Here is a 27089-nt window from a genome sequence, read left to right as displayed (position 1 = left end):
AACATGCCCACACTGCACCAAGGTGGGTCGAAGGGAATGGGGTTGAACTAGAACCATCTAGAAGCCTCAAGGATCTGCAACATATAGAAGAGGACCTAGTGAATCCTTAGAATCAAGATATAATCTACGTAATCTATACTTTTGAATTTGAAATTACAATCCCTTCATATTAGGAACTTCCATACTAGAGCTGGGGCCTCAACTATAAATAGAGGGCCACGCCACCCTTATTTGTAAGTATTCACCATTGAGTAATATGCAAGGCATTCTATCATTTCTTTGTGTTCTTAAGCTTGTATATTCTTCCTTTCAGTGTTAGTTTTGTGTCAGTACACTTGTTTCATAGGCTAACTTAGGCATATAGAGTCTATTCCCAGTCTAAGGTCGCACAGAGTTTGGCTTAAGTCTAGAGCCCGTGACAGCTGGTATTAAAGTAGGTTTTGCTTGGCAGTTGTGTTTGGGTCACACTCAAGGCGTTCAAAGAAATGGCATCTCAGAACAATGTTGCTAGCCAACAATTAGAGGCCCAGGAATAGGGCTACAGAAGGGGCAAGAAAGCTTAAGGGATATTTGGTCTACCATGGATGGGTGGTTGTCCAAGGTGGACGTGATAGTGGCTGATGTGAAGGAGAAGCATTATGAGGTGGAGACTTACGTTGAGGATTTAGACTCCATAGAGGAGGTGCTCAAAGGTGAGATGCAAGCTACTCTAAACCAAACCATTGACATGTTCTCTGAGTGTAATGAGGCCTTAGAGGCCTTGGTGGATACCATACACAAGGAGATAGAGAAGCTCATAGGAGAGCTCACTGCTTGCAAAACAGCCATTAGGAATACCATGATTGCTGGAGTGCTTAAGCCTTGTATGGAGGTCCCCAAGCCTAAGGAGTTCAAGGGGACCAAGGTTGCTAAAGAAGTGGAGAACTTTCTATGGGGGATGGACCAATATTTTTAGGCCACAAGCATGCAAGATGATGCTACCAAGGTAAACACCATTTCAGTGCATCTTACTGATGTTACCTTATTGTAGTGGAGGTGTAGGTGTGATGATGTACAGTGCGATGGTGCCTTGATTGGAACCTGGAAAGAGTTTCAAAAAGAATTCAGGGAGTAGTTCTACCCCGAGTATGCCAATGATAAGGTGTGTGTAAAGTTACGTTGGCTTACTCAACAGGGTGAGATAAGGGAATATGTCTAGAAGTTCTCTGAATTGATATTGTAAATTTTAGATTTGAACAAGATCGAGGGTTTTTTTGCCTTCATGGATGGACTTAAGCCATGTGTGAAGCACGAGCTACAGAGAGGGAAGTTCATGATCTGGCCAAGGCCATGATTGTCGTTGAGTCTTTGGTGAAGCTTAAGCCATAGAACAAGTTCGAGTCTTTCAAACCCAAGGGGAAGGGCAAGGGCAAGAGTGATTGGGAATAATAGTCCAAAGTGGAGACCATGTCAGTAGGCCAAAGATGGGGATCGAGATCATTTTGCCAAGGATGGCCAGGAGAGGTCATTAACAAAGAAGTGGAAGGCTAGGAGAGACAGGAAATCGATCTCTTGTTTCTTATGTGGAGGGCCATATGTAGCACAAGACTACCCTAAGAAAGGTAAGCTAGCTACCATGGAAAAAGGTCGGATGAAGAGACAGAAAGGGGGACTACAAAGCTTGGCTCAATTATGCTCAATGCAGTCCAAGGTAAAGGGAGTCGCAAGCCAAAGGGATTGATGTATGTGGACTTGTTGGTTGCCGATAAGAAAGTGAACGCTCTAGTGGACATAGGAGCTTCACATTTGTTCATATCTAGAGATGGAGACCAGAAACTCATCTTGAAAGTGCATAAGGGGACTAGTACCATCAAGACAGTCAACTCCAAAGAGGTCCCAACCAACAATTGGAGTGGCATATGGGGTAGTGCTACAACTTAGAGATTGGAAGGGCAATGAGACCATTGAGGTAATACCCTTTGATGATTATGAGTTTGTGGTTGGTTTAAATTTCCTTATTTAGATTAATGCCCTCTTATGTCTTTTGCTAACTACATATGCATTTTGGATGCATGATGCCAATGCTTTGGACCACTGAGGTACAGGTCTGGGCTTAGGACCAAGGTGCTATCGGCCATTCAATTTGCCAAGGTGGTGAGCAAGAATGAAGACACCTTCTTGGCTACCTTAAAGTATGATGAACTAGTGAGCCAAAAATTGACAAACCTTAAAGGTGCTAGAGGCCTTTAGCGATACGATGCCTGCACATTTGCCAAGCAAGTTGCCATCCAAAAAAAAGGTGGACTATAAGATTAAGCTAGTGCTCGAGGCCAAGCCACCTACGAATGCCTCTTACCGAATGTCACCCCTAGAGTTAGAGGAGTTGAGGAAGTAGCTCAAGAAGGTGATCGATGCTGGCTATATCAAGCTATCCAAAGCCCCATATAGTGCCCTAGTTCTGTTCCAATGGAAGCATGATGGGTCATTACGATTGTTTATCAATTACTAGGCGCTGGACAAGTTGAACATCAAGAGCAAGTATCCTCTCCCCTCATTGCTAACTTGTTTGACCAACTTGGAAGTGCAAGGTGGTTCACCAAGCTGGATCTGTGGTCAGGGTATTACCAAGTTGGGATCATAGAGGGATATTAGCCCAAAACCACTTGTGTCACCCGTTATGGCTCTTACGAGTTCTTGGTCATGCCATTCGGACTCACCACTACTTCAACAACATTTTGCATGCTCATGAACAAGGTATTGCAACCGTTCCTTGGTCGTTTCATTATGGTTTATCTTGATGATATTGTGATCTATAGCCAGACACTGGAGGAGCATGTGGACCACTTAAGGTAGGTGTTCTAGGTTCTACTAGTGAATGAACTATTCGTAAAGAAGGAGAAGTGCTTATTTGCTTGGCGAGAGGTACTGTTTCTAGGCCACATAGTTGGAGGTGGCAAGATATGGATGGATGCCAGCAAGGTCCATGCAATTTTGGATTGGGAACTACTAACCAAGGTCATCAAGCTGAAATCATTTCCTTAGGCTGGTTAACTACTATTGACACTTCATCAAAGGCCACTCATTCATTGCCACACCATTGACTGACTTTTTCAAGAAAGGGAGAGTGTGGGACGAGCACATTGAGTGCCAATAGGCATTTGATTAGTTGAAGCAGGTAGTGACCAAAAAGCTAGTCTTACCCTACTAGACCATGCCAAATTGTATGAGGTGCATATGGATGCATCAAACTTTATGATTGGGGGCATGCTGATGCAGAAGAACTATTTAGTTGCATTTGAGCCAAAAACTTAACGAGATCGAGTGTAGATACACGATTAAGGAGAAGAAAAAGACAGCAATGGTGAATTACTTGTGCACTTGGCAGCATTACCTATTAAGGTTAAGGTTTGTGGTCAAAACCAACAATGTTACAAGTAGCTACTTCCAAACACAAAAAGAAGCTATCCCCTAAGTAGGCTCATTGGCAAGACATCTTTACAGAATTTGATCACAGGTTGGACTACAAGTTTGGGCATGGAAACATAGTGGTTGACACCTTCAGCCAAAGGCGAGCCATGTTACCATCAACCAATCAAAAGGGTCCTTGGTGTCACGCATTAGAGAAGGGCTATCCTATGATCTTATAGCGAAAACTCTCATTGACCATGCTAAGCAAGGTAAGACTAGATGGCTTTGGTTTTAGGATGATTTATTGTACACCAAGGGTGGTCGATCGTTTGTGTCGTAACATGGAAACTTTGTAGAAAGGTGAAGCAAGAGTGCCATGATTCAAAGTCGGCTAGTCACCTAGGTGTGCACTACACCTTAGCCTTGCTAGAGGATTGATACTACTAGCTGCACAAGAAGGATGATGTTGAGGCTTATGAGAAAACTTGTCTTGTATGCTAGTAGGACAATGTAAACCTCAAGCCACTAGTTGGTCTCATGGAGCCTTTGCCTATACCAGAGCAATAGGGTATTGTAAGTGGTAGAGTGGCCTTGTTGCCACGATCCACTAAGATTCAACCCTTTGTCACTTCGATTCATCCTTTCCCCTGCACACCCGTTGAAGCCGTTTCACTTCATTTTTTTACATTGTACCCTTTTGGGGTTAGGGATGAATGGTGTTCTCCATTGCAATTGATTCGACCAAGCAATGACATCCCTCCCTCAAGTGTCCAAGTAACTGACAACTGAATGCCCTCGGTAAGGGCTATGCTTGCCCTCAATGCTGGCACTTGCCTTGAACCCCTCTCATGTTGACCCTTGGTGTGGGTGCATTGTTGTCTTGATCACCATCACTAGATGCTGGCCTATTATTGCCTCAGACACCATTGGCGATTACTGGTCCCTTGGTACAAGTGAGATGTTGCTTTGAATAGCATCGCCGGATATTAGCACTTGGTACGGGCACTTGCCTTGACCACTGTCTATGCAAGTAGGCCTTTGGTACGGGTTGTTACCTCATACACCTTTTTGACAAATGCTGGCACTTAGTGCGGATTGTTGCCTTGGACACCTTTTTGATGGATGGTGGGAATATATGTACCATGACCTCTCCACCCAAGGCACTTGTCTACCCCTTAATCACCATCGCCACCAAATGACGCTTGGTGTATGTGTCACCGACTCTAGTACTAAGCCAAACTCCATGTGGCCTTGGATATGGAATTGACTCCACCTACCTAAGTCAACCTACAAAACTCAAGTGCTTAGCATAATTCTAGCTTGTTAAACATTGTCTTGTAGTACTGGTCCTTCTAGAAGTTCACAAATCTGATTTGAATGATGACTATGTTCAAGATGCTTGCACCTTTGTTTGACCATGTACCTATACCTCGATCATCAGTGCCTGCACCTAGGTCTAACTGTGTCCCTATGCATCTCTCATCAACACCCACACCTGGGCTTGAGTTAATTTTGTCAAACCTCAACACTGTGCTTGAGACTTTGGAGTCTTGATCACTACCCATACATTGTTTCAGGCTAGTTCCCTATGACTTAGGCCTCCAGTAAGCCTCAAGTCCTAGTCCCTCTAGTTGTTAGACCTTGTCCTACTAGAACCCCCAAATGTAGACCAACTTGTAGACTGTGGCACATACACATGCCTCGACCACCATAGGGACATGTTGGCCCTTGGTCTTGGCACATGCTTCGACCACCATCGGCACATACTGGCCCTTTATATGAGTAATTCCCTTGAACACCATCAGCACATGCTGGGCTATGCACCATGCACGGGTATCCTAAGCCTGAGTCATGCAGCACGATTGGGTAGTGGGTGGGTTTAAGCAAATCTTCATATTTCTACTGTGCCAATGCCATTTTTATGGCTTATAAATTCATATAAGCACTCACTAACACCCGCACTTGGGCCTGGCTCAATTCTGCCAAACATGTAGATCGTGTTTGAACCTCTTGAGTCCTAATCATTGACCATTCCATTGTTCTGAGCTAGTTCCCTGTGGCCTGGGCCTCTAACAGCCTCAAGGCTTGGTCTTCCTGGCTGTCAGACCTTATCCCCCTAAAACCCTTAGGCATGGACCAACTTGTGGACTGTGATAATGCACATGCCTCGACCACCATTAGGACATGTTTGCCTTTGGTCTCGGCTCATGTTTCGATTGCCATCAGCACATGCTGGCCTTTTGTGCGGGTAGTTCCCTTGAACACCATTGACACTTGTTGGGGTGAGCACCACGAAAGGGTATCCCAAGCTTGGGCTGTGCACCATGCACACCACAATTAGGAAATGGGTGGGTTTAGGCACATCTTCATATTTTTGCCATGCCAATGCCATTTTTATGGCTTGTAAATTCATACAAGCGTTCACTCGCACTTGGGCCTAGCTTAATTCTACCCACTGTGCTTGAGCCTCTTGAGTCTTAATCACTACCCATACCATTATTCTAGGCTAGTTCTACATGACCTGGGCCTCCATTAGGACTCAAGGCTTGGTCCTCCTGGCTATTAGACCTTGTACTATGAGAACCCTTGGGCAAGGACCAGCTTGTGGACCGTGACACATGTACATGCCTCGACCATTATTGAGACATGTTGGCCTTTGGTCTTGGCTAATGCTTTGACCACCATTAGCACATGCTGGCCCTTTGTGTGGTAGGTCCCTTGAACACTATCGGCACTTGCACTATGCATACCATGACCAAGTAGTGGGTGGGTTCAAGCACATCTTCATATATCTACTATGCCAATGCCATTTTTATGGCTTGTAAATTCAAATAAGCATTGACCAACGTCTATACATGGGCCTGGCTTAATTCTACCGCACATGAACATCGTGCTTGAGCGTCTTGAGTCCTGATCACTACCTATACCACTGTTCTAAGCTAGTTCCCCATACTTGGGCCTCTCGTAGGCCTCAAGGCTTGGCCCCTCTGGCTGTCAAACCTTGTCCCACTAGAACCCCAGGGCATGGACCAACTTATGAATTATGACACATACACATGCCTTGACCACTATCGGGACATGTTGGGCTTTAGTCTCGGTACATGTTTTGACCGCTATCAACACATGCTAGCCCTTTGTGCAGGCAGTTCCCTTGAGCACAATCGACATATGCTAGGGTAAGCACCACACATAGGTATCCATGGCATAGGCTATGCACCATGCACACCATGGCTAGGCAGTGGGTAGGTTCAGGCACATTTTCATATTTCTACCGTGCCAATGCCATTTTTATGGTTTGTAAATTCATATAACCACTCACCAGTGCTCGTACATAGGCCTGGCTCAATTTCGCTAAATATGAATACCATGCTTGAACCTTTTGAGTCTCGATCACTACCCATACCACTATTTTAGGCCAGTTCCTCATGACCTTGGCCTCCAATAGGCCTCAAGGCTTACTCCCCCTGGCTATTAGACCATATCCCACTATAACCCCTGGGTATGGACCAGCTTGTGGACCGTGACACATGTACATGCCTCGACCACCAATGGGACATGTTGGCCTTTGGTCTTGGCACATGCTTTAATCACCATCAGCATATGTTGGCCCTTTGTGTGGGTAGTTTCCTCGAACACTATTGGCACATGCTGGGGTATAAACCATGCATGGGTATCTTTAGCTCGGGTCGTACACCATGCCTACCATGACCTGGCAATGGGTGGGTTTAGTCACATCTTTATATTTTTATCATGTCAATGCCATTTTTATGGCTTGTAAATTCATATAAGTGCTCTCTAGTGCCTGCACCTGGGCTTATCTCAATTCTACCAAACATTAACACTGTGCCTGAGCCTCTTAAGTACTGATCACTATCATACCACTATTTAGGACTAGTTCCCCATGACTTAGGCCTTTAGTAGGCCTCAAGGCCTAGTCCCCTTAGTTGTCAGAGCCTATCCTGCTAAAACCCCTAGGCTTGGGCTCGCCATTGGGACATGTTGACCTTTTGGTCTTGACACATGCTTTAACCACCATCAACACATGCTAGTGCTTTGTATGGGTAGTTCCCTCGAACATCACCGGTACATGCTCGACCACACACCATGGACAGGTATCTTGAGCTTAGGCCGTGCACCATGTGCTCAACAACTACCAAAGGTGGGTTCAAGCACATCTTTATATTTTTGCTATGCCAGTGCTATTTTTATGGCTTGTAAATTCATATAATGGTCCCCTAAGCCTTCATGTAAAGTTTCATGGCAAGATGATTTGTTTTCTATTTTTTATGATTTTCAAAATTTTTTACAGTTTGAGATTTTTTTAAATTTTTTTAGGAGTTTTGGCCCCAAATTTTGTATACATGATCCTTGTATTTTTTTTAGCATCCACAAGGAAATTCAACTAAAAAGTTAAAGTGTAGAGGATTTTGTGGCCATTTAAAAAAAAATCCTCATTTCAAACACTTGAATGGCTATTGGCTGGAAACCTATACATGCTTTTATGCTCTTTAAGGGGGTGTGAGTTGTTGAGATTCCTTGGGGGATAGGGGGCCAACATAAAGGCAAAGACTAGTACCCATCACACATCATGTGCACACACCCCTTAGCCCCTTCACTTCTAATTGCAGGAACCCTCAATGCCACTGATTAGGTTCTCAGTGATGCATTGATGATGGTGCCTTAGGTAAAAAAGATGTGGCACCAACACATGCTCGAGCCCAACATGTGCACCATGGCCCAAAATCAAACTTTGACCAAGGCTTCAATCATTAATGGTTGATGCTGGCTATGGTATGGGCATATGCCTCGACCATTATTAGCACAAGTTGGCCTTTGGTGTAGGCACTTGCCTCAACCACCATCGACACAAGCTAGCGTTTGGTAAGGGCACTTGTCTCAACCACCATTGGCACATGTTGGCTCTTGGTATGGGCACTTACTTTGACCACCATCGATACATGTTGGCCCTTGGTGTGAGCACATGCCTTGATCAGCATCAGCAGAAGATGGCCCTTGGTGTAGACAGTTGCCTCGAACACCATTGCGATATGTTGGGCCTTGGTGTGAGCATATTCCTTGACCACTATCAGCTCCTACGAACCTTTGGTGCGAGATATGCCTATTTGAAAAAAGTGTCCTCGTTTTAAACACTTTGATGTTTACTACTAATATATCTATAAAATCTTTCATGCTTTCTAAGGGGTGGTTGTCCAAGGCTCTTTCTTCCATTTGGGGGGAATAGGTGTGCGCGATGGGCCTATTGTTGCATACATCCATGGCAAGATCCCTAGAGCAAAATCTAGGCCATGTATGCCTTTTAGTCATTTTGTTCGATGAATGGTTGCTTTAGTGACCCGCAAGCGCTCATAGCCTCGCTGGTTGGCATGTATGGCTCAAGCCCATGCTAATGGCTGGTGCTGCCCCAAACCTCAGACCAAGTCCTTGAATTATGAAACAGTTCTATGGGGTGGTGCAAGCAAAAGCTACTATCATGGGCTTGGCCTGGCCAAGTTTGTCAGGTATCTGGTAGTCTCATGGTCCTTTTTTATCGACCACAAAAATTCCTTGGCTTGGCCAAGCCCGTGCATGCAACCAATGCTGCCAAGACCCTAAGAAAAAGTCCCTAAATTGGGCAATGTCCCCCTATGATGGTGACAATAGAGTTTGCATGTGTAGTCTTAACCTGACCAAGCATTATTGGTGTTATCCCGTTATTACCTGTTGGATGGCAGGGGCAGTCTCATGGCCCTTGCTTGTGTTTTTCCCATGCTAAGCAGTTGTAGTGTGGCCTCATACATCATTTCCTTCACTTGCCTATCAAGTAATCATCAGGTGTATTATGGATCGATGTGCATGGATGCTATCACTTGTATGCAATGGGCATATGAGTGGTGCTATGGTTGCTTATGTTGGCAGGCTCCATGCTCGATGCATCGAACTATTAACCCATCATCCTCTTGAATCTCCCCCATGTGGTCATCATACCCTAGGGGTGCAATTGAGATCCTATGCTGTATACCTAAATCAATGGAAACCATATATCTTGCCATCCCTCATCCATCTTGCGTCTTTAGGGGCTACAAGTTAGACTTTAGTTGTGCCCTATGTCCCAAGTGTGCCACCCAAACCTCTATTGCTACATTGGTGCATCGATGTTTGATCATGCTCTCGAATATGGAACAGTTTTGGGTGCAGACTCTTAGCCCTTGTTTATTCAATGCCATGCATTTCATGTGCTTAACACTTGTGCTTCGTGTCAGCTCTTTTCATTGCTCAATCGATGATTTGAGGCCCATGCATTACCAATGTCCCATAAGAATGCTACCTGGTTGATCCTGCCAGTAGTCATATACTTGTCTCAAAGATTAAGCCATGTATGTGTAAATAAGAACCATTTAGGCTATGAAATTGTGAATGGCTCATTAAATCAGTTGTAGTTTGTTTGATGGTATCTACTACTTAGATAACCATAGCAATTCTAAAGCTAATATGTGCAACAAACCCTAACTTCTAGAAGGGATGCATTTATTAGGTAAAAGGTCAATGTGAGCTTTGCTTGTTGCTTTGATGATTCATGATCACTCAATGGATTGCACGGCCTTTGTATCGGTGACGCATCATTTTAATTTCTATGCTATCAACATTTGATGGTAGAATAGTGGCCTACTATGGTGGTGATGGGTGATGGAGAATTAGGGTTCGATTCCAAAGAGGGATCCTAAAAAATGATTATCACATCCAAGGAAGGTAGTAGGCACGTAAATTGCCCAATCCTGACATGGGGAGGCAATGATAATAAATAACAATATCGGGCTCTATAAGTCTAGTACTTGGAATGAGTACAATCTAAATCCCTTAATGAGAATCCATTGGAGGGTAAGTCAGGTGCCAGTAGCCGCAGTAATTCTAGCTTCAATAACATATATTTAAGTTGTTGTAGTTAAAAAGCTCATTGTTGGAACTAGGGTTAAATCATTCTTTTTGCCTCACTGTGAGCACTAATCTACTTGTTCCTACTACCGATGATGCATTCCTGACGTTAATTGGTCAAGTTATTCCTTTAGCATTGTTACTTTGAAGAAATTATAGTGCTTAAAGTAGGCCTATGCTTTATACATTAGCATGGGATAACATTATAGGATTTTGGTCCTATTATGTTGGCCTTTGGCATCGGACTAATGATTAATAGAGATAGTTGAGGGCATTCATGTTTCATAGTCAGAGGTGAAATTCTTGGATTTATGAAAGATGAACAACTGCAAAAGCATTTGCCAAGGATGTTTTCATTAATCAAGAATGAAAGTTGAGGGCTCGAAGATGATCAGATACCATCCTAGTCTCAACTATAAATGATGCCAACTAGGGATCGATGGATGTTACTTTTACGACTTTGTCAGCACCTTATGGGAAATCAAAGTCTTTGGGTTCTGATGGGAGTATGGTCACAAGGTTGAAACTTAAAGGAATTAATGGAAAGGCACCATTAAAAATGGAGCTTGCGGTTTAATTTGACTTAACACAAAGAAACTTACCAAGTCTAGACATAGTAAGGATTGACAAAATAAAAGCTTTTTCTTGATTCTATGGGTGGTACTGTACAACTGTTCTTAGTTGTTAGAGTAATTTGTCTAGTTAATTTCCATAACGAATAAGACCTTAGCCTGTTAACTAGCTACGAGAAGGTGATCATTTGTGGCTAGCTTCTTAAAGGGACTATGGCCACTTAAATAAGAAGTTTAAGGCAATAACAGGTCTGTGATGCCCTTAGATGTTCTAGGCTGCACGTGTATTACACTAAGGTATTCAATGAGTCTATAGCCTTGGTCGGTAGGCCCATGTAATCTTTGAAATTTCATCATGATGGGGATATATTATTGCAATTGTTGGTCTTCAATAAGGATTTCCTAGTAAGTGTGAGTTATTGGCTCGTGTTGACTACATCCTTGCCCTTTGTACACATCACCAATCACTTTTACCGATTGAATGGTCGAGTGAAGTGTTCAAATCATGGCAACATAGATGTTTCACTGCCCGTGACATCACGTGAAATCCACTAAACCTTATCATTTAAAGGAAGGAAAAGTCTAACAATGTTTCTATAGGTGAACCTACAGAAGGATCATTGTTGAAATCCATTCAACAAACAACCCGCAAATGCATTAATGAAACATTGAGAAGGTGAGCGTGCTTCTATGCCCCGAGCCCCTTTTGACCCTGGAAGGGCGTGATAGTCACTTTATTCCACTCTTGAACGGGTTGAAAGATCAACATCGTCTTTTGTGGTCAAATAATGAACCCTTGATAAGAATCATGCTAACGAACTGGATAGAAAAAAAAGCACGTGCCATCGCCATCCCATTTATGGTGCATCCGCAAGCAGCACTACTATTCTTTTTATCATAAAAAACCAAAACAACTCTCAACAATGGATATCTTAGCTCTCGCATTGATGAAGAATGTAGTGAAATGTGATACTTGGTGTGAATTGTAGAATCCCATGAACCATTGAGTCTTTGAATGCAAGTTAGGTGCCAAGCCATTAGGCCAAGGGCATGTCTGCCTGGGTGTCATGCATCGTCGCCCTTTCTAATCTCCAGCCCTATGAACTTGTTGATCATGGTTGGCCCAAAAGCAAGTCCCCAGCAATGATAGTGTCGTGGCTGTTGCTGGTAAAGCTCTTAAGGTGCTTCATCTTCAGTGATGCAGGCTCATTGTCCATTTGGACCCCTCACATCGCTTAGTCGATGCTTGCATCACGACTCCAGGCCAGACGGGATTACCCATTAAGTTTAAGCATATCAATAGGTGGAGGAAAAGAAACTTACTAAGATACCCCTAATAATGGTGAGCGAACTAAGAAGAGCCCAACTTGAGAATCGGGTACCCTTGAAGTTTGAATTGTAGTTTGGAGAAGCATCCTCAATAGTAGACCGGGACCAAGTCCCTTGGAAAAAGGTGCTAAAGAAGGTGAGAGCCCCTTTGTGCATGGACCCTATCACAAGGTGTTATTTGCAAGTCGGGTTGTTTAAGAATGTAGCCCCAATCAGGGCGATAAATTTTGTCCAAGGTTGAATACAAGTGTGAGACTGATAGCAAACAAGTAACATAAGGGAAAGATGAAAAGGACTTTGAAAAGAGAGTCAAAGATTTTTTTGGAAGGGGAAGTGGATGAGCGCCAATGATACACCCTAGTCAGATGTGGAATGATGAGAGTTAGTTCATCAATCAACTAAGGGCATGGACCGACATAGGTCACGGACGCAGCCTAAGCCCGAGCTTTCAATATGCTCATGGAGATGTCATAGCCATGATCGTGAAATATAGCACATGTGATTTTAGCATGCCTTAGCATCAACATGCTCTTAGCATTAGCTTGTGGGATCCTTATTCAGGGCCTATCTTGAAGCATAGACCAAGGAGTCTGACATGTGTCATGTGTGTAAGTCAGTAGGCTAGAAAACATGTAAGGCGCTGGGATCCCTCATGAGTGCACCATTGATTGACCTTGATCTTCTGAGAAGGGTTTGAGTGTGAGCATGGCTATTAGGACTCAAAAGATGGTGAACTATGCCTGAGTAGGGTGAAGCCAAAGGAAACTTTGGTGGAGGCCCATATCGATATTGATATGCAAATCATTCATCAGACTTAGGTATAAGGGTGAAAGACTAATCAAACTATCTAGTAGCTGGTTCCCTCTGATATTTGCCTCAGAATAACTGGAGGCCCTAGTGAGTTCTATCAGGTAAAGTCAATGATTAGAGGCATCAGGGGTGTAATGCCCTCGACGTATTCTCAAACTTTAAATAGGTAAGATGGCATGACTACTTCATTGAGCCACACCACCAAATCGAAAGCTCCAAGTGGGCCATTTTTGGTAAGCAGAACTAGTGGTATAGGATGAATCGAAAGCTTGGTTATAGTGCCCAACTATGTGCTAACCTAGAACCCATAAAGGGTGTTAGTCGATTAAGATAGTAGGATGATGGTCACAAAAGTTGAAATCTGCTAAAGAGTGTGTAACAACTCACTTGCCATATCAACTAGCCCAAAAAATGGATGACGCTTAAGTGTGAGACCTATACCCTACCATTAGGGCAAGGGCCAAGCCCTGATGAGTTAGAGGGCACGATGGTCATCGTAAAACCTAAGGTATGAGCTCGAGCAAAGTGGCTATCAGTGCAGATCTTGGTGGTAGTAGCAAATATTCAAATGAGAACTTTAAAGGCCGAAGAGGGGAAAAGTTTCATGTGAATGGCACTTACACATGGATTAGTCGATCCTAAGAGACGGGGGTAGTCTGTCTCATAACACATCCAATGTGGTGACTAACGATAATGTTAGGGAGTCTAAAGAGATTGGCGAAAGCCTTGGAAAGAGTTATCTTTTCTATTTAATGACCTGCCCACCCTAGAAACGGCTCAACTAGAGGTAAGGTCCAGTGGCTGAAAGAGCACCACATGTCACGTGGTGTCTGATGCACCCTTGATGGCCTTTGAAAATCTGCAGGATTGACTATCATCTGTGCTCGGTCATACTTATAACCGCATTAGGTCTCCCAAGTGAATAGCCTTTGGTCAATGGAATAATGTAGGCAAAGGAAATCAACAAAATGGATCTGTAACCTCGGGAAAAAGATCGGCGCTGAGGCTTAGGCATGTGGGTCTCAATCATAAACCCATCGACTATTGGTTCACTGCTCGAGTTGTTATCATGATAAGAGCGAGTCACCGCATGCCAGGTGAGGGACAAATCGGAAATAGCTCCCTCAAGGGCCTTCTTCGAGTGACTAATAGTCAACTTAGAATTGGTATGGATAAGGGGAATGCGACTGTTTAATTAAAACAAAGCATTGCGATGGTTCCTATAGATGCTCACGCAATGTGATTTCTACCCACTACTCTGAATGTTAAAGTGAAAAATTCAACCAAGCACGGGTAAACGGTGGGAGTAACTATGGCTCTCTTAAGGTAGCCAAATGTCTCATCATCTAATTAGTGACACGTATGAATGGATTAACAAGATTTTCACTATCCCTATTTGCTATCTAGTGAAACCACAACCAAGGGAATGGGCTTGGCAAAATCAATAAGGAAAGAAGACCTTGTTGAGCTTGACTCTAGTCCAACTTTGTGAAATGACTTAAAACGTATAGGATAAGTGGAAGCCCTTGGGTGAAATTGAAATACTACTACTTTTAATGTTATTTTACTTATTTCGTGAATTGGAGGTGAGGCAAGACCCCTTTTTTTGGACCAAGGCCAACCTTGGTCAGTCGATCCGAAAGGAAGACATTGTTAGGTGGGGAGTTTGGTTGGGGCAACACATTTGTTAAAAGATAACGTAGGTGTCCTAAGATAAGCTCAACGAGAACAGAAATCTCATATGAAACAAAAGGGTAAAAGCTCATTTGACTCTAATTTCCAGTACGAATATGAACCATGAAAGCATGGCCTATTCATCCTTTAGACCTTTGAAATTTGAAGCTAGAGGTGTCAAAAAAGTTACCACAGGGATAACTAGCTTATGGCAACCAAGGGTTCATAGCGACGTTGCTTCTTGATCGTTCGATGTCTGCTTTTTTGATCATTGTGAAATAGAATTCATGAAGGGTTAGATTGTTCACCCACCAATAGGGAACATAAGCTAGGTTTAGACTCTGTGAGATGGGTTATTTTTACCCTATTGATGGTAGCATCGCAATAGTAATTCAACCTAGTATGGGAGGAACCATTGATTTGCATAATTGGCCATTGTGCTTGGTTGAAAAGTAAATGGTGCGAAGGTACCATGCACTAGATTATGACTGAATGCCTCTAAGTCAAAATTCAAGCTTAAAGCTATGTACATGCCCATCGCCCAATTGTCGACTTGCTATAGGGGCCCATGCCCCCTAAGGGCACGTGTCATAGGTGTAGTCCCAATGGTGGATAAGTGTGTGGCTTCCTTGGAGCTTAATTCCCATCGAGCGGCAAGTAGAATCCTTTGCAGATGATTTCAATATGTGATGGGGTATTGTAAGTGGTAGAGTGACCTTGCTACCTTGATCTACTGAGATTCAACCTTTTGTAGCTTCAATTCATCCCTCCCCTCTCCACACTCATTGAAGCTCTCTCACTTCATTTTTTTACATCACACCCCTCTAAGGTTAGGGATGAATGGTTTTCTTTGTTCCAACCGACTCACTCGGGTGATGACATCCCTCCCCTGAGAGTCAAAGTAAACAACAACCAAATGCCCTCAGTATTTGTTATAGGGAAGGGCTCACCCTTGACGCGGGCACTTGCCTCGAACTTTTCCTACCCTTACATGCTGTTCCCTATTACTGGTGGGTTGTTATCTTGGATGCCCTTGCTAGATGCTGGCTCATTATTGCCTCAGACACCAATAGCAGATGCTAGCCCCTTGGTGTGGATGGGATGTTACCTTAGAGGCCATCGTCAGATGCCAGCACTTGGTGCAGGCACTTGCCTCAACCATCATCTGCACAAGCAAGCCCTTGGCATGGGTTGTTACCTTAGACACCTCTTTGGTAGATGTCGGCACTTGGTGTGGGTTGTTGCCTCAGACACCTCTTTGTTAGATGCTGGCACTTGGTACGACATGTGTACCATGATCCTCTCACCTAAGGCACTTGTTTGCCTCTTGATCGCCATTGACACAAAGATGCTTGATGTATGTGTCACCAGCTCCAGTCTTAAGTCAAACTCCATGCGACCTTGGATAAAGAGTTAACTTTGTCGACCAAGGTCAACCTACAAAACTCATGTGCTCAACATAATTGCAACTTGCCAAAATTTGTCTTGCAGTACTGGGCCTTCTAAAAGCCCATAAATTTAATTTGAATGATGACTATGTTCAGGCCTGCCCGTACCTAGGCCTAACTCTGTGCCTCGATCATTAGTGCCTCCACCTGAGTTTGACTACATTCCCATGCATCACTTACCAGTGCCTACACTTGGGCTTAACTTAATTTTGCTGAACTTGAACACTAGGCCTAAGACTTTGGAGTCTTATCACTACCCATACAAGTGTTTTAAGCTAGTTCCTTATGACTTAGGCCTCCAGTAAGCCTTAAGGCCTAGTCCCCCTGGCTTCAGACCTTGTCCTACTAGAATCCCTTGACATGGACCAGCTTACGGACATGTTTTGACCACCATCGGCATATGCTAGCCCTTTGTGTGAGCAGTTCCCTCAAACACCATTAGCACATGTTGAGATGTGCACCATGCATGGTTATCCTATGGTTAGGTTGAGTGCCATGCAGACCACAACCAAGCAGTGAGTGGGCTCAGGCACATCTTCATATTTCTATTGTGCCAATGCCATTTTTATGGCTGATAAATTCATAAAATCACTCAGCAGTGCCCACACCTGGGCCTGTCTCAATTATGCTAAACATGAACATTGTGCTTGAGCCTCTTGAGTCTCGATCACTACCCATACCACTATTTTAGGCTAGTTTCCTATGACATTGGCCTCTAGTAGGCCTCAAGGCCTGGTCCCCCTGGCTATCGAACCCTATTCCACTAGAACCCTGGGCTTGGACTGGCTAGCAATCTGTGACACATGCTTATACCTTGACCATTATTGGGACATGTTGGCCCTTAGTCTTAGCACATGCTTTAACCACCATCAGCATAAGCTGGCCCTTTGTGTAGGTAGTTCCTTCGAGCACCATCGGCACATATTGGGCTATGCACCATGCACAAGTATCTTGACCTCGGGCCATGCACCATGTGCACTATAACTGGGCAGTAGGTGGGTTCAGGCACATCTTCATATTTCTACCATGCCAATGCCATTTTTATAGCTTATAAATTCATATAATGGTCCCCTAAGCCTTCATGTGAAGTTTCAGGGCAAGATGACTTGTTTTCTATTTTTATTGATTTTTAAATTTTTTTTGGTTTAGGAATTTTTTAAAATTTTATTAGAATGAGTTTTGGTCCCAAATTTGCTATACTTGATCCTTGTAGTTTTTTTAGTATCCACAAAACAATTTAGCTAAAAAATCATAGTGCAGAAGATTTTGTGGCCATTTGAAAAAAATTTCTCTATTTTAAACACTTGAATGGCTACTGGTTACGAACCTATAAAAGCTTTTATACTCTTTAAGAGGGTGTGAGCTGTCAAGTTTGCTTGAGGGATAGAGAGCCAATATAAGGCCAAGGACCTGCACCCTTCGCACGTCATGTGTGCACACCTCTTGGCCCTCAATGTTGCTGGTCAGGTTTTTCGATGATGCTTTGGTGGTGGTGCCTCAGGTAAAAAAAACTGCAACACTAGCACATGAATCAAACTTTGGCCAAGGCCTTAGCCATCAATGGCATATGCTGGCATATGGTGCGGGCACATGCCTTATCCAACATTGGCATAAGCTGGCCTTTGGTATAGGTACTTACTGCAACCACCAACAGCACAAGCTGGTTTTGGTATGGGCACTTGCCTCAACCACTATTAGCATATGTTGGCCTTTGGTACAGGTACTTGCCTTAACCACCATCGGCACATGTTAGATCACCATTGGCATATGCCGGCCCTCAGTACAAGCATTTACGTTGACCACCATCGATAGATGTTGGCCTTTGGTATGGGCACATGCCTTGACCAGCATCGACATAATGTGGACCTAGTGTGGGCACATGCCTCGATTAGCATCAGTAGAAGATGGCCCTTGGTATGGGCAGTTATCTCAAACACCACCACCACATGCTAACCCTGGGTGCAGGCACATGCTTTAAGCACCATCAGTACTTATAGACTTTTAGAGTGAGATATGCTTGCTTGAAAAAAATATCCCTTTTTTAGACACTTTAATATCTACTGCTAGCATATCTATAAAATCTTTCATGCTCTTTAGGGGGTGGTTGTTCAGGCACCCCTCTTTCCACTATGAGGGGAGTGGTGTGCATGATGGGCCTATTGTTGCATACACCAATGGCAACATCTTTGGAGCAGAATCTAGGCTGTGCATGCCTTTTGGCTGATTTGTCCAATGATTGGTTGCTCTGGTGACCTATAAGCACCCATGGCCATAACCAATTGGCATGTTATAGAAACAAGGCTCGATTGTACGAAGCTCAAGCTCTTGCCTATGGCTGATGCTGCCCTAGATCCAAAATCAAGTCCCTAAATCGAGCAATGACTCCATAGGTTGGCATAAAAAAAAGCTGTAATCGCGGCTTGGCCTAGTCGAGTCTAGACCAGACATTGGTGGTGTCATGCCATTGTTACCTGTTGGATGGTAAGGGTAGTCTTGTGGCCCTTGCTTGTGTTTTTTTTTTGTGCCAAGTGATTGTAGCATGGCCTCATACATTGTTTATTTTGCTCGCTCGTCGAGTAATCAATTGGGTGCATTGTGGACTGGTGTGCATGGATGCTGCCATTTGTACGTGATGGGCATATAAGTGGAATAATGGTTACACATGTTGGCAGGCTCCATGCTTGATGCATTAACTGTTAACTCATCATCCTTTTTAATCTCCCCCTATGTGGTCATCATACCCTGAGGGCACAATCAGGATATTGTGCTACATACCTAAATCGATGGAAATCAAATGTCTTGCCATCCCTCATCTGTCTTGTATCCTTAGGGGCTACAGGTTAGACCTCAATCGTGCCTCATGTCCTAAGCGCGCCACCCAAACCTCTATGGCTGTATTGGTGCATTGGTGTTCAATCGTGCTTTTGGATGTGGAACATTTTGTAGGTGAGGGCTTTAGGCCCTTGTTTGTCTGATGCCATGCATTTCACATGCTCAACACTTGTGCTCTGTGTTGGCTCTCTTAGCTGCTCAGTCAGTGCATTGAGGCCCACATGGTGCCAATGTCGTAAAGGAATGCTACTTGGTTGATCCTGCCAGTAGTCATATGCTTGTCTTAAAGATTAAGCCATGCATGTGTAAGATGACTAATTCAGACTGTGAAATTTTGAATGGCTTATTAAATTAGTTATAACTTGTTTGATGGTATCTGCTACTTGGATAACCATAGTAATTCTAGAGCTAATACATGCAACAAACCCTAACTTCTGGAAATGATGCATGTATTAGATAAAAGGTTGACATAGGCTTTACCTGTTGCTCTGATGATTCATGATAACCCGATGGATAGCAAGGCCTTTGCACTGGTAACGCATCATTCAAAATTTTACCCTATCAACTTTCGATGGTAGGATAGTGGCCTATTATGATGGTGATGAATGATGGAGAATTAGGGTTCGATTTTGGGGAGGAAGCTTGGGAAACAGCTACCACATCCAAGGAAGGCAGCAGGTGCACAAATTACCCAATCCTAATATAGGGAGGTAGTGACAATAAATAACAATACCAAGCTCTATGAGTTTGGTAATTAGAATTAGTACAATCTAATTCCCTTAATGAGGATCCATTAGAAGGCAAGTTTGGTGCCAGTAACTATGGTAATTCCAACTCCAATAGTGTATATTTAAGTTGTTGTAGTTAAAAAGCTTGTAGTTGGAACTAAGGTCAGGTCGTTTGATCTACCTCATGTAGCATGCCAGTCTACTCGTCCTTACTATCGATAATGCACTCCTAGCCTTAACTAGTTGGGTCATTCCTTTGACACTATTACTTTGAAGAAATTAGAGTGCTCAAAGTAGGCTTACGCTTGTATACATTAGCATAAGATAACATCATAGGATTTTGGTCTCATTGTGTTGGCCTCTAGGATTAGTGTAATGATTAATAGGGATAGTCAGGGGCATTTGTATTTCATAGTCAGAAGTGAAATTCTTGGATTTATGAAAGATGAACAACTATGAAAGCATTTGCTAATAATGTTTTCATTAATCAAGAATGAAAGTTAGGGGCTCGAATACGATCAGATACTATCCTAGTCTCAACCATAAATGATGCTGACTAGGGATCGATAGATGTTACTTTTAGGATTTTGCTATCACTTTATAAGAAATCAAAGTCTTTAGTTTTCAAGGGTAGTATGGTCATAAGGCTAAAACTTAAAGGAATTGATGGAAAGGCTCCACCAGGAATGGTGGTGCATAATCGTTCTTATTTGGCGGAGTAGCTTAATTTGACTCAACATGGGGAAACTTACTAGGTCCAGACATAGTAAGGATTGATAGACTGAGAGCTTTTTCTTGATTCTATGGGTGGTGGTGCATGGCTATTCTTAATTGTTGGAACAATTTGTCTAGTTAATTCCATTAACAAATGAGACCTCAGCCTACTAACTAGCTACGCGGAGGTGATATTTCATGGCTGGATTTTTAGAGGGACTATGGCTGCTTATTCCAACTAAGTTTGAGCCAATAGCATGTCTGTGATGCCATTAGATGTTCTTGGTCATATGCGTGCTGCACTGATGTATTCAATGAGTCTATAGCCTTGGCTGATAGGCTCTTGTAATCTTTGAAATTTTATGATGATGGGGATAGATCATTGCAATTATTGGTCCTCAATGAGGAATTTCTAGTAAGCATGAGACATTAGCTTGTGTTGACTATGTCCCTGCCTTTTGTACACATCGCCAATTGCTCTTATCAATTGAATGGTTCGGTGTAGTGTTTGAATTACGGCAACATGGATGGTTCGTTGCCCGGGATGTTGCAAGAAGTCCACTAAACCTTATCATTTAAAAGAAGGAGAAGTCGTAATAAGTTTTTGTGGGTGAACCTATAGAAGGGTCATTATCGAAACTTGATCAACGAATGACCCACGAATGCGTTAACAAAACACCAATGGGGTGAGGGTGCCTCCATGCCCTGAGTCTCTTTCAGCCTTAGGCAGGAGTGACGGTCACTTCATTCTACCTCTCGTGAGGGTAAAACAATTGGCATCATCACCCGTGGTCGAATAACGAACCCCTAGTGTGAATTCTGCTAAGGAACCAAAATGAAAAAAAGCATGTCCACCATTGCCATCCCATTTGTGGTGCATGCGGGGGTAGCGCCATGACTCCTTTTGTCATGAAAAACCAAAATGACTCTTAGCAATAGATATCTTGGCTCTCGCATCAATGAAGAACGTAGCAAAATATAATACTTGGTGTGAATTGTAGAATCCTGTCAACCATTGAGTCTTTCAACGCAAGTTGTGCCTCAAGCCATTAGGTCGAGGGCATGCTTGCTTAAGTGTCATGCATCGTTGCTTCCTCCACCCCTCCGCCCATCAAGCTCCAGGTTAGGGGGTCGAAAGATGGCTTTTACGATCTCGTCAGTCATGGTTGGCCCAAAAGCAAATCCCCGGCAATGATAACGCTATGACTGTTGGTTGTAAAACTTTTAGTGTGCCTCATCTCCGGTGATGCGTGCTTGTTGTCCATCCAAACCACATCAAACCACCCACATCACTCTATCAATGCTCGTATAGCAACCATAAGTCAGGTGAGATTGCTTATTGAGTTTAAGCATATCAATAAGCAGAGGAAAAGAAGCTTACTCAGATTCTCTCAGTAACGGTGAACAACCAAGAATAGCCTAGCTTGAGAATCAGGCACCCCTAATGTCTAAATTATAGTATAGAGAAATGTCTTTACTGGTGTACCAGTCCCAAGTCCCCTAAGAAAAGGGCAGCGGAGAGGGTGAGAGCCTTATTATGCCTAGACCCTATCACACCAAGAGGTACTATCTATGAGTCGAGTTGTTTGGGAATGTAGCCCTAATCAGGCAGTAAATTCCATCCAAGGCTGAATATAAGCAAGAGACCAATAGCGAATAAGAACTATGAGGGAAAGATAAAAGGGACTTTGAAAAGACTAGAGGAGTGTAAGGGAGCCATTGCAAACATGCAAGATAGATTTGAGGACAACATATGACACGTGGATGACTCAACAAGGGAGGTTGTGCAGGATCATGAGATGTTGAAAGCCATGATGACAACCTTGTGAGAGGAGCTACAAAGGCTTAAGATTGATCATGCCACATTACGGGTAGCCATGGTTACTGGTACTGGGGCATGGAGCAGTACTTTAAAGTGGCTGAGACAATAGATGATGCCAAGGTGAGCACAACTACTATGTATTTAAGTGATAATGCTCTTTCGAGGTGGCACTGCAGGGATGATGGTGTCAAGCATGGTAAGCGAGCAATCACCATATGGGACCAGCTCATGAAAGAACTCAGGCAGTAATTTAAGCTAGAGTACGTGGAAGAAGAAGCTTGAGGGAAGCTTTGTAGGCTTGTTCAAAAGAAGAGAATATGAGACTATTGTAGGGATTTCTCAAAGTTGTTGTTGTTAGTCCCAAGCATGAGCTAGTTAAGGGCTCTATTTTACTTCAAAGATGGATTGAAGCTATAGGTAAAGTCTGAATTACAACGATGAGGCATGTGAGAACTATGTCAAGCCATTGTAGTTGCAAAATCATTGATAGAGTTTGAGAGCACTATGTCTCCATGGTCATGCCATAATGGTAGCAGTGTGGAAGACACAAATAGTAGTTTCTCATCCGATAAGGAGGATGATGACTACTCATGCTTAGCAAGACCAAGACCAACAGAGTCGCATTAGACAAGGGTAGGGAGTGAAAGCCCTTAAGTTACTATTTGTGTGATGGTCCACACAAGGCTAGGGAGTGCCCTATGCATGCGAGGCTTGTAGCCATCGAGCGAGTAGAGAGGCTCTCCAAAGGTGAGAGTTGTAATAGCAAGGATGAATAGACTAAGGTGATGTGGCTAGGATTTATTCGATACTATAGAGGGGTTGAAAGCTCTAAAAGCACTGGCAAAGGCAAACCCATGGCAACCGGGTGGCACAGCATGAGTCTCAGAGTGCAACCAGATTCCTTAGAAGAGAATGTACCAAGGGCAACTCAGAAGAAGTGTGTGAAGGGTCGACAGCATAGGCAAAAGAGACCATTGCAACAGAGTGCTAAGAAACTTTGGATCGAGAGTAATGGAAGCCAGTAGAGTACATGTTTGGGTATGGGATCAAAATGTTGGAAAATTGGATCACAGGGCAGGAGTCAGGACTGGCATGCAAGGTGGGTGCATCATCCCCCTAGCAATAAGGGCATTGCTAGAATGAGTGTGGGAGAATGTCATGGTCCGTAAGCTGGTCTAGGCCCATAGGATCTCTTTGAATCAAGTAACAATTCAAGTTCTAGTAGGATAGAGTCTGACAGCCAAGGGGACTAGGCCCTAAGGCACACTAGAGGTCAAGGTTGTAGGAAATTGGCCTAGTACAGTGGTGCAAGCAGTGATCAGGACTCTAGTGGCTCAGGCAAGGTGTTCACGTTTGGCATAGTTGAGCTAGGCCTAGGTGTGGGTAGTGCAGGCGCACAAGCAGACACTAGCGTAGGCGCTGGAGGTCCAGGTTAAGGGAAACCAACCTAGAATATTGGTGTGGCTTGTGATCAAAACTCTAGAGGCTTGGGAAAGGTGTTTAAGTTTGGTAGGATTGAGTCAAAAGCAAAGGTGGGCACTGGTGCGTAATGTATGGGTACATAGTTAGGATTAAGCAGGAACACTGATGATTAAGGTGTGAGCACATGGTCGGGTCCAAGTGCAGGCACACCTAAACATAGACCTGAGGTAATCAGAGTTAGCAACACTGAGTCGAGCCCAAGTGTGGGCACAAGTACAAGCCCAGGTATGGGCAGTGTTGAGCATAGGCCTGAAACCAACAAGATAGATTCTCACTCAGATTGGATCAAAGATGCTGGGAATATGCTGCAGCATCATTTCCCTTAGAATTAAGGACTGCATCATATCTCCTAGAATTATAGGATTTAAACTAATGTAATCCCTAGAGTTTAGGCATATAACTCAACACTGATTGTAAGGGGGACTCAACTATAAATATAGAGTCCCCCACCCTCATGTAAAGACAAACACAACTTGAGTAATACAAGATCCTTACTCTAGCCTTAAACTTTTTGTTGTTCTCTTGTTTTCTTAGCTTGCATATTCTGCCTTTCCTATTGGTTTAGTGCCTGCACACTTGGTCATTGGTTGACTTAGGCATAAGGAGTCAATTCCTAGTCTAAGGCTGCACAGATTCTAGTTTAGAGGTTAGAGCCTGTGACACCTTTGCCTCAATCATTAGTGCCCACAACTGGGTCTGATTGTGCCCCCTTGTATCACTCATCAATGCCTGCACCTAGGCTTGGCTCAATTCTGTCGAACTTGAACGTCATGCCTAAGACTCTAGAGTCTTGATCACTACCCATACCATTATTTTGGGCTAGTTCCCTATGACCGAGCCATCCAATAGGCCTCAAGGCCTGGTCCCCCTAGCTATCGGACTTTGTCTTACTAGAACCCCCAGGCATGGACTAGCTTGCAGACTGTGACACTTACACATACCTTAACCACCATCAAGACTTGTTGGCCCTTAATTTAAGTGTCACACCCTAGGTGGGTGCACTAGGAGCTGAGGCTCGAGCACCCGGGCCAAGGCTCGAGCATCAGGGATAGTTGTGGGGGTTGGCACAATAAGCATGGGAGAAGTGTCTAGGCCACCCTTATAGCACTTAGGCTTACCTGCACAGCCAAGGTTAGGCTTGCAATATGCCCGCACTGCACCTAGGTGGACCCAAAAGGAGCTTGGCCAATCCAAAATCTTTCAGAGGCATCTAGGATTGACAACATTCAATAAGAGATTTGGTGAACCTTAGAATCTAGAGGAGGATCCTAATAATCATATTATAATCTATAGATTGATGTGTAATTCCCTATTTTACGGAATCATGTCAATCTCTTGATTTTAGGAAGTAGCCATAAATTAGTCTTGGGGTCTCAACTATAAATAGAGGGTCGCCCCACCCTTAGTTGTACATCATCAAACACATTCTGTCTTCAGTAATATATAATATATTTCAGCATTCTTTATGTTATCTCAAACTTGCATATTTTGCCTTTCTAATTAGTTTAGTGCTCGTATGCTTGGTTTTTAGGCTAACTTAGACATAAGGAGCTCATTCCTAGTCTAAAGTCATACGAATTCAGGTTTAAAGTCTAAAGCCCATGATAGTTGGTATCAAAGTAGGTTTGGTGCAAGTTCTATTCAGTTGTGTTCAAGTCGCACTAAAGGCATTCACAGAAATGGCATCTCAGAGTGATGTTGCTAGTGAACAACCAGAGGCCTAGGAGCAAGGCCATGGAAAGGGGAAGAAATCTAGTTCAAGGGACATTTGGCTGACTATGGATAGGGGGCTATCCAAGGTGAAGGTGATAGTGGGTGATGTGAAGGAGAAGCTTGATTGCTGGAGTGTAAAGGTCCTATGTGGAGATCCATAAACTGAAGGAGTTGAAGGGGACTAGGGCTACCAAGGAAGTAGACAGCTATCTATGGGGAATAGAATAGTACTTTTGAGTCACGAGCATGCAAGATAATGCTACTAAGGTAAGCACCACTTTAATGTATCTTACTAATGTTGCCTTATTGTGATGGAGGCGTATGTGTGATGATGTGAGGCATGGAGGTACCTTGATTGGAACTTAGAAAGAGTTCCAAAAGGAGTTCAGAAAGTAATTTTACCCAAAGTACTCCAATGATGAGGCACGGGCAAAGTTACGCCTACTTACTTAGTAGAGGTACAGAAGGGAGTATGTCTAAAAGTTTTTTAAATTGATGCTTTAGATTTTAGATATAAGTGAGATTGAGGGTTTGTTTGCCTTCACAGATGGGCTCAAGCTATGAGTGAAGCATGAGCTGCAGAGGAGAGGAGTTCATGATCTGGCCAAGGCCATGACCACCACTAAGTCCTTGGTAGAGTTTAAGCCTCAAAACAAGTTAGAGTTTACCAAGCCTAAGGGGAAAGACAATGACAAGAGGGATTGAGAACGACAATCCAGGGGTGGAGACCATGATTGACAATTCAAAGAGAGAGATCAAAACTATTTAAACAAGGGCATCTAAGGTAAGCCACCGGTAGGAAAATGGAAAGCCAAGGGAGATACGGAGCTAATCTCTTGTTACTTGTGTGATGGGCCACTTAAAGCACATGATTGCCCCAAAATGGGCAAAATGGTCGCTATAGACAAAGGGTCAAACGTGGAGCCAAAAAAGGAGGCTATGAAGCTTGGCTTGATTATGCTCAATATTGTCCAAGGTAAAGGAAGCTGCAAGCCAAAAGGATTGATGTATGCAGATCTAATGGTTGTGGGTAAGAAGGTGAGCACATTGGTGGACACAAGTGCCTCGCATTTGTTTATTTCAAGTGATGGAGCCCAGAAACTTGACTTAAAGGTGCATAAGGGGACTAGTACCATTAAGATGGTAAACTTCAAGGTGGTTCCAGCCATTGGAGTGGCACATGGGGTAGAAATATAGCTTGGAGATTGGAAAAGTAAGAAGATCATTGAGGTAATACCCTTAGATGATTATGAGTTTGTGATTGGATTAGATTTTCTTTTTCAGATTAACAATACATTTTGCTGACTGCATATGCATTTTGGATGCATGGTGCCAATGCCTTGTACAATTGAGGTGCGAATCTGGGTTAGGACTAATGTGTTGTCGGCCATTCAATTAGCCAAGGCAGTGAGCAAGAATGAAGACACCTTCTTGCTACCCTAAAGTATGATGAACCAAGGGCGATAGAGATTGATAGCCTCTTGAGGTGCTAGAGGTGCTAGAGACCTTTAAAGATGTAATGCCCATATGGTTGCCTAACAAGCTACCACCCAAGAGAGAGGTGGACCATAAGATCGAGCTGGCGCTGAAGCCATGCCACTAGCCAAGGCCCCTTACCAAATGTCATTTCCAGAGTTAGAATAGTTGA

At 43.5% G+C, this 27089-nt stretch overlaps 3 non-coding genes and 2 pseudogenes across 3 annotated transcripts; all 5 read left to right on the top strand.

Moving 5' to 3' along the window:
* Positions 1-9709: 9709 nt before the first annotated feature.
* On the top strand, positions 9710-11512 carry LOC149511440 (18S ribosomal RNA; annotated as a pseudogene).
* A 289-nt stretch (positions 11513-11801) lies between these two features.
* Positions 11802-11957, top strand: LOC149511439 (5.8S ribosomal RNA). Its single transcript, XR_016333903.1, has one exon. It is a non-coding gene; the product is annotated as a 5.8S ribosomal RNA (ribosomal RNA).
* Positions 11958-12143: 186 nt separating this feature from the next.
* Positions 12144-15467, top strand: LOC149511438 (25S ribosomal RNA). Its single transcript, XR_016333880.1, has one exon. It is a non-coding gene; the product is annotated as a 25S ribosomal RNA (ribosomal RNA).
* A 3762-nt stretch (positions 15468-19229) lies between these two features.
* Positions 19230-21057, top strand: LOC149511437 (18S ribosomal RNA; annotated as a pseudogene).
* A 291-nt stretch (positions 21058-21348) lies between these two features.
* On the top strand, positions 21349-21504 carry LOC149511436 (5.8S ribosomal RNA). Its single transcript, XR_016333889.1, has one exon. It is a non-coding gene; the product is annotated as a 5.8S ribosomal RNA (ribosomal RNA).
* The last annotated feature ends 5585 nt before the right edge of the window (positions 21505-27089 follow it).

Source organism: Durio zibethinus, chromosome 25 (assembly GCF_047325235.1).
Source record: "Durio zibethinus cultivar Kanyao isolate XHJ-2024 chromosome 25, ASM4732523v1, whole genome shotgun sequence".
Classification (NCBI taxonomy): domain Eukaryota; kingdom Viridiplantae; phylum Streptophyta; class Magnoliopsida; order Malvales; family Malvaceae; genus Durio; species Durio zibethinus.
The sequence above is the reverse complement of the archived record's forward strand: the minus strand, read 5'-3'. Positions and strand labels throughout refer to the sequence as shown.